The sequence below is a fragment of the Schistocerca gregaria genome, chromosome 11 (assembly GCF_023897955.1).
Source record: "Schistocerca gregaria isolate iqSchGreg1 chromosome 11, iqSchGreg1.2, whole genome shotgun sequence".
Taxonomy (NCBI): domain Eukaryota; kingdom Metazoa; phylum Arthropoda; class Insecta; order Orthoptera; family Acrididae; genus Schistocerca; species Schistocerca gregaria.
Window position 1 is genome coordinate 138,033,643 of NC_064930.1, and position 8,476 is coordinate 138,042,118.

Consider the following 8,476-nt stretch of genomic DNA (forward strand, 5'->3'; position numbering starts at 1 on the left):
CTCAACTAGCCAATATGAAAAGGAGGTTGTTGTTGAATAGAGATTCTTACAGACTTCAGAAAACAGATATGTCTAAACAAAGGTACTCAAAGCACCAAAGGAATATAAGTATGCTTTGAATGAGGCCAAAAAACAACATAATCTACTCAGCATCAAAAAATAAATGCAAAAAAGCATGGACCATAATAAATTCAGTGGCCAAAAGCAAGCAGAAAGCTGTGGTAGAAATTTCAGCAGATGAATTTAATAACTACTATATAAAATCTGTTACCAAATTAGGGAAAGCGTTGGGAGGCCACAAGAAACTGTAGCTGATCTCATTAAATATCATAATGTCGACTACACCCTGAAAGACAGATTCCTTTTAACAGAGGTCACACCAGATGTTGTTTTAACTATAATTTTAGACCCTCTGATAGTGATGATATATATGGTCTTTCTTGAAACATGTTAAAAAAGATAATTGGGCACATAGTATATCCTCTTACTAAATGTATAAACAGATGTCTAATTGAAGGAGTATTCCCAGATGTATTAAAATTATCCAGAGTAGTGCCCATTTACAAGAAAGGAGTCAAAAATTGCCCATCTAGCTATCGCCCAATATCCTTGACACCTATTTTATCTAAAGTTTGGAATTCATCATCAACTCCCAGTTGTGTGATTATCTGACATCTAATAACATAATTACTGCAGTACAATTTGGCTTTAGGAAGGCCATGCCATTGACTCCCTGATTAAAAAAGTGCGTAATGCTTATGAAGGAAAATATTTTGCTCAGGCTACCTTTTGTGATCTTAGCAAAGCCTTCGATTGTGTGGAGCGTATTTCACTCCTCAACAAACTAGTTTATTATGGAATTACAAACAGTATTTACTTCGTGATACATTACCCGTGTTCAAATGGACCATTTATCAGTTGCAGAAAAGGTCGATATCGTATTCATGTATGACTATTGTGATCAAAATGCCCAACGGGCGTGTGCTATGATTGCTGCTCGGTATCCTGGAGGACATCATCTAAGTGTCCGGACCGTTCGTCGGATAGTTACTTTATTTAAGGATACAGAAAGTGTTCAGCCACATGTGAAACGTCAATCACGACCTGCAAAAAATGATGATGCCCAAGTAGGTGTTTTAGCCACTGTAGCAGATAATCCGCACATCAGTATAATTACACTATAGCTTGCAACGTATTGAGATCGTTGCTAAGGTGCTGTTCGCGGTCAAATAGAAATACGCAATCTCCAGGCTTCGGTAGCCAGCACCTGTATTTATGCTAAAGTGTGCGTTTTTCGCAGCGTTTCCATAACTTCGGGCAGCCCCTGCACACACTAGAGACCAGAGGGTACGAGCTAGGCAGCTCGCAACAGCAGGTGACCAGATTCCTCTCAAAACGTGGTCAAGCGCAGAGGCAGCGATCTCGCGGGAATGCAGATGGGACGATGCCCTTCAGGATAAGGCATCGCAGACCGCCTGCCAAGAGGACACAATGTCAGCAGTGGTCTGGGGAGCCACCTGGCGACCGCGTCACCCACCAGGAATGTGTGTGTGTGAGAGAGAGTGCGTGCATCTCCATACCGGGTCAGGGGTCGTGTTTACATATGAGACGTACAAGGTCAGCTCTTCCGCCGACGTGAAACCACAGACCGGGAACGCGATGTGTTTCAGGAGTTTCCAGGGGTTGTTTTGGTCTACATCTACATCCGCTTACACACTCCGCAAGATACCACACGGTGCATGGCGGAGGGTACCCGCTGCCAATGTTAGTTTCTCCGTTCCCTGTTCCACTCATCAATGGAGTGTGGGAAACACTACTGCGTATACGCCTCGGGAGCGCCAATTTTCTCTCTTCTCTCCATCACGGTGCTTACGGAAAATATACTTTGGCAGCAGTACAATCGATCTGCGGTCAAGTCGAAAATGCCGCTTCTCCAAATTATCTCAGTAGTCATAACATGAAAGCTTTCACGGCCGGCGCCTTCATTAATTAAAACTTCCGGGCTGAATTGCCATGGTCCACATATAAAACGGGCACATGGGATTTTAGGGCATAAGGTATATAGGGAAGACACACACACGCCGATCGATACCTATATAAGGCATCGAATCATCATCCTAGGCAGTAGAGAGGAGTCATAAAAACTTTAGTGGACAGGGCTAATAACATGTGTGAGCCAATTTATTTGCAAGATGAATTAAGCCATTTGCATACGGCTTTGAAGAGAAGTGGGTACACTGACAACGAAATAGATCGAGCATTCCATCCTAGAAGAAAAGTGTCCGAAAATGCACGACAACAACAACCGTCAGCTGGAAAATTTTTTCTTCCGTTTATTCATAACATCATGGAAAGTTTGTATTAGGAAAGTTTTGGCCAAGTTTCAAGTGGAGACAATCTTTCGACCTGCCAAGAAAATTAGTGAAAGTTTAAGATCGGCGAAGGACGCACAACACCCCTTAGCTACCCCAGGTGTGTATAAAATTCTGTGTAGCTGTGGCACGGTTTATATTGGAACAACTAAAAGGAGTGTTAATACCCGCCTAACGGAACACAGAAGGAACTGTAAACTGGGACAGATTGACAAATCAGATGTAGTGGAACACGTTTTCAAAGACGGTGATCACGAAATAGAATTTAGTGAGACAAACATGATAGCTAGGACCTCACATTTTTATACCCGCGTGTATAGAGAAGCTATAGAGATCTGCAAGCACGAAAATAATTTTAATAAAAAAGAAGAAGGATTAAAACTAGACAAGATATGGCGTTCGAGTTTGTACCAACGAAGTGACATTCGATTACCTGTAATCGAGAGGGATGGCACCAGCCAGAGATAGTTTTGAAGTCGAAAGCACGTGACGAGTGGTCGCGCCATCTAAGCGCTCTGTATAAGCGGGACCACGAGTGCCATGCAGCCAGTCGCCGACTCACCTCAGAAGATGTTGCCCGCAGCCGGCGACGAAACGTCAGGGAGGAGAAGAAGTTTTATATATGGACCACGGCAATTCAGCCGGAAGTTTTAATTAATGAAGACGCCGGCCGTGAAAGCTTACATGCTATAATTTGGACAATTTTTAGTCTCAAAAATTTAACAGACAATCCTTGAGAAACTAGTCGGCATCTAAACTGCATAGCCAAAGAAACTGGTACACCTGCCCAATATCATGTAGGGCTCCCGCAAGCACGCAGAAGTGCTACAACACGATGCGGCATGGACTCGACTGATGTCTGACGTAGTGCTGGAGGGAACTGACACCATGAATCCCGTAGGGCTGTCCATAAATCCGTAAGAGTACAGGCGGTGGAGTTCTGTTCTGAACAACACATTACAATACATCAAAGATATGCTCGATAATGTTCATGTCTGGGCAGTTTGGTGGCCAGCGGAAGTGTTTAAATTCAGAAGACTGTTCCTGGAGACACTCTGTAGCAGTTCTGGACGTGTGGGGTGTCGCATTGTCCTGCTGAAATTGCCAAAGTGCGTCAGAATGCGCAATGCACAATGAATGGGTGCAGGTGATCAGACAGGAGTCTTACGTACGTGTCACCTGTCAGAGTCGTATCCAGACGTATCAGGGGTCCCATATCACTCCAACTGCACACGTCACACACCATTACAGAGCCTCCACCAGCTTGAACAGTCCCCTGCTGACGTGCAGGGTCCACAGATTCATGAGGTTTTCTCCATACCTGTACACATGCATCCGCTCGATACAATTTGAAACGAGACTCATGCGACCAGGCAATTCTGTTTTCGGTCAAGCGTGAGCACTCGCTGAACCCATCTTGTGGATAGCTTTCTCATGTCCAAATGTTTACGCAAAACATTATGTACCCATTCATTCGAGATGCTCACAGCACTAGCAATCTCACGCACCTTAACTCTTGTGTCATCCATCACCACATCATGGATTTTATCAGTGACTTCGTAGCCTCCACAGGGCGTCCAGAACGTTCAGCACACCTTGTGCCCATATGGCCACTCCGAAAATCCTGAAACCACTTATAAACTATTCTAATTGAAGGTGCAGAGTCACTGTGATGTTTATCAAGCTTCTCTTCAGTCTCCTGAGGCGTTTTTCCTTTCATAAAGTAATGTTTAACCACCACACGAAATTCTTTTTCGTCCATTTTTTGACAATCACTCGACTTCCTTGATTCACACAAATGCCAAACACAAAGAAATAGACCAATATGGCTGAAACTTGGTGTGCGTTCTTTCCAAAGATGCTACTAACTAAACATGACCTCGATACGCGCTGGTGGTGCCATCTCTCGGAATTCGCACTGACTTTTCAAACACGCCCTTCGTAAGGTTTTAACTTCAGTCCCCTTAAAGCACGTCTGCAAGTTCTCTCACTCGCACGAACCTGTTTACTCAATCCCCTGGTCGACTTATGAGGACTTCTTTTCTTTATCTCCCGCACCTGCCACTTTAATTCAGCTGTGCATGCAGATGGTGGTCTGTCGCTGGGAGCATTTTGAACCGATCCTGTACGCCGCCATTTTTCAACCACTTACTGCATTGGTGCCTTTTGCTGACACTGAACATCCCGGAAATTTTTCCTGAAACAAATTCTTTGTTTTCACAGAAGACCTGGTGCGAATGAATGCTTCAACAATGGCAACACGCCCGGTTAACGAATACCACACACACACACACACACACACACACACAAACCCGTTCCGAGTAGGAATATAGTCGATTGCTGATATTTTCGATCCTCGATACATCGTATTTCTCGATATACGCACATAGTTTTCAAGTTCCGCGAGAGCAACATCTAAAAATTGAGGAATACTCCGTCTCTTTCGCTACACACGAGGAATTGAAGAGTTTGCTGAGACACAGTCCTCGCAATTGAGCGGTAATTCAAAGTCAGCCACTACATAACACCCGGTAATTCGAATACTTTCATCAGTTCTTCGTGTAATTATTTCGTCACAGAACCCTTCTAGAGATGTCTTTGTCTTCTCAGCGACGCACAGCTTACTAAAAAAAAAAAAATGGCACACAAATCATGCTTTATCATACAGATAAGAAAAACTTCTGTCTTTTGCAAACTGAATATCCTATTTGTTCGCCCCGAACAAGTTTCGCCTCTTTATGCTAGGCGTCTTCTGTGGTATACACTAGAAAATTGTTTAATTATACACATATTGATATGAAATCTGTAGTGATTCTTGGCACCTTTTTACATTATCTCCCTGTTTACAAACACGTGGCTGTGATTCATTACAGTTACATTCATATATATGCCCTTTACATGTAGCGATGTGTTCTACTAGCCCCGTACAGGTTTCTAATTGACACGACACATTTAAACATTTCACTGCACATAACATGTACTGTAGCACACGACAATTAATTTTGCCTGTGTGCCGTACGGCTGACCGAGGGATTACGGCATTTCTGGCACATACAGAACAAACACAAGGATGTCTTGTGAAATGATTTTTCCAAATGTAAGAAATAAAATACACTGAAGCGCCAAAGAAACTGGTACAGGCATGCCTATTCAAATACAGAGATGTGAACAGGCAGAATACGGCGCTGCGGTCGGCAAGGCCTAAATGAGACAGCAAGTGTCTGGCGCAGCTGTTAGATCGGTTTCTGCTGCTAGAATTGCAGGTTAGCGAGATTTAAGTGAGTTTGAATGTGATGTTATAGTCGGCACACGAGCTCTGGGACATAGCATCTCCAAGGTAGCGATGAAATGGGAATTTTCCCATACGACTATTTCACGAATACAACGTGAACATCAGTAATCCAGTAAAACATCAAATCTCCGACATCGCTGCGGCCGCAAAAAGATCCTGCAAGAACAGGACCGATGACGACTGAAGAGAATCGTCCAGCGTGACGGAAGTGCAGCGCTTCCGCAATCTGCTGCGGATTTCAGTGCTGGGCCATCAGCAAGTGTCAGCGTGCGAACCAATCAACGAAACATCATCAATACGGGCTTTCAGAGCCGAAGACGCACTCGTGTACCCTTGATGACTGCAGGACACAAAGCTTTACGCCTCTCCTGGGCCTGCCAACACCGTCATTGGACTGTTGATGACTGGAAACATGTTGCCTGGTCGGACGAGTCTCGTTTCAAATTGTATCGAGCGGATGGACGTGTGCTGATATGGCGACAACCTCATGAATGAGAAAGGTATCCGCAAGATGGGTTCAGCGATTGTTCACGCATGACCGAAAACGGAATCGTGTGAAGTGTTGCAAGGATGGTTTGCAGCTGTTCACGAAGAATCTGCAGGACTTTAAGCGTCGTTACGTCACTACATTACTATACTGCTGAGACCAAACAACAATCTAAATAATGGGTTACCAAAGGAGAATCTGTACCAAAAAAGGCGTAGACCATTCCTTCGGCCAGAAAGTTATGGCGACCGTCTTTTGGGATTCGCAAGGGATAATCCTCATCGACTATCTGGAAAAGGTTAAAACTATTGCAGGTGCATGTTAATTACCGTTATTGAACCGTTTGAAAAGCGATCTGCAAGAAAAACGCCGGCGATTGGACCGCAAAAAAAAGTCCTTTTCCTTCACAACAATGCACCAGAACACAGCTCAGCAGTTGTGGTCGCAAAAATAATGGAAATAGGATTCCAACCCGTTTCATATCTCCCCTATTCTCCAGACTTGGCTTCCTCGGACTACTATTTGTTCCCCAATTTGAAGAAATTGCTATCGGGACAAAGATTTTATTCAAACGAGGGGATGATTGGAGCAACTAATGGCTATTTTGCAGGTATGGACAATCTCCATTTTTCGGAAGAGATCAACGAATTAGAACAGCGTTGGACGAAGTGTATGAGTCTAAAAGGAGAGTATGTCAAAAAATAAAAAAGGTTTACCCCAAATAATTAAAAAGTTTTTATTTTCGCACGGACTTTTCAAACGCCCCTCGTACTTGATAAGTGTTGTGCAATAACTGGAGAAGAGAGTGCATTTCTGTTCGTGGCTGTTGAGAAACGTTGCCAGTGGTGTGCTGGGCCCACTGAGGCATGCAACCACCTGACTGGGTACAAAAATTCCCAATACTGCCGGTACTGTGCGACCACACACGACCCACCTGGTACCCTTGCACGACGACAAGATTTGTGTTTGGTGTGCCATTACCGCCAGTGGAGTGATGGGGCCAATATTCTCGGAGACGACAGAGAACAGTGACGTCGATTTGGGAGGCCCGGAGGAGTTTCATTCAAACTTCACAGAGGGGGAGCATCAGCTATGTTCCTTTCAGCAGCTCGATGCAACATGTCACACATTAGCTGCCTCACTGTCCCGTGTGCGTGAGATGTTTACACCAGAGTGTACACCCTGATCTAGAGGAGGGGGGGGGGAGGCAAAGTGGGGTATCTGCCCCGGGCGGCAGTTTCAGGGGGTGCCACATACATATTCTTGAACCAAAAAACCTTGTATAAATGATAATTAATTGAAACTCTCAGCTGCCGACAGGTGTCGTTGAAATATCTCGATGGGGGCAGCTGAAAATGTGTGCCCTTACCGGGACTCGAACCCGGGACCTCCTGCTTGCATGGCAGACGCTCTAGCCATCTTTTTTTTTTTAATCTCATTTTGTTCGCATGTGTTCGTTGCATCTGCTCGGGGCGGACGTCGTAATACATCCATTTATGTTCGTTGTTGATCGATTGACTCAGTTTTTTTTATTACAGAGGGCGCGTAACCCTCAGACCGAACACGCTGAGCTACCGTGCTGGCTGTGCGTCAACTAGAGCTGAGCAGCCGGCCGCCCGGCAGTGTGTCCATCTGAGTCACCGAGGACACAGATGAACACCGTGACTGCAGGGACTTATCCCTTGGACGCTTTCCGTGAGACCCACATTCCCAACTGTCCACAATCTACATATGTAATGTACCCGCTATTCGTCTGTGCCCTCGGTGGCTCAGACGGATAGAGCGTCTACCGTGTAAGTAGGAGATCCCGGGTTCGAGTCCCGGTCAGGGCATACATTTTCAGCTGTACACATCGAACTATGCAACAACACCGGCAGCTGAGGGTTTCAATTAGTTACCATTTATTCTAGGAAAGCTTCGAGAACAGTTACTATCTTCATGATGAAACCTTGTTTCTCAAAGCACCTGGCATCTAGCACACGTTCGTCTATCGATTTTTTCATACGACTTTGAATCACATCCCTGTTGGTTTTTGAACATTTTATAAACACATTCTATGTTGGTTTCTGAACGAATCGTAAGATGATTTTTGAATGCGTGCATAGTGCGCATGACTATCTCTGCCAGAGGAATCCTCGTCGCATCTAGAAATAACAAACTTTCCTGCGGACTAAAGGGGATGGGGCTACACGAGCTGAGCCGAATAAACCCGGATTAGTGGCTGACAGTCCCTGTTCGTTTTATGTGCCTGATTGGGTGTGCGAGTCATTAGCGTTATTCTAATTATTAGCAAAATCAATAGATTCAGGCTACCAGAGCGGAAAT

At 44.7% G+C, this 8,476-nt stretch overlaps 1 non-coding gene across 1 annotated transcript; it reads left to right on the top strand.

The window, feature by feature from the left end:
• The first annotated feature begins 7,908 nt into the window (after positions 1 to 7,908).
• Positions 7,909 to 7,983, top strand: Trnat-ugu (transfer RNA threonine (anticodon UGU)). The gene has a single exon. It is a non-coding gene; the product is annotated as a tRNA-Thr (tRNA).
• Positions 7,984 to 8,476: the final 493 nt, after the last annotated feature.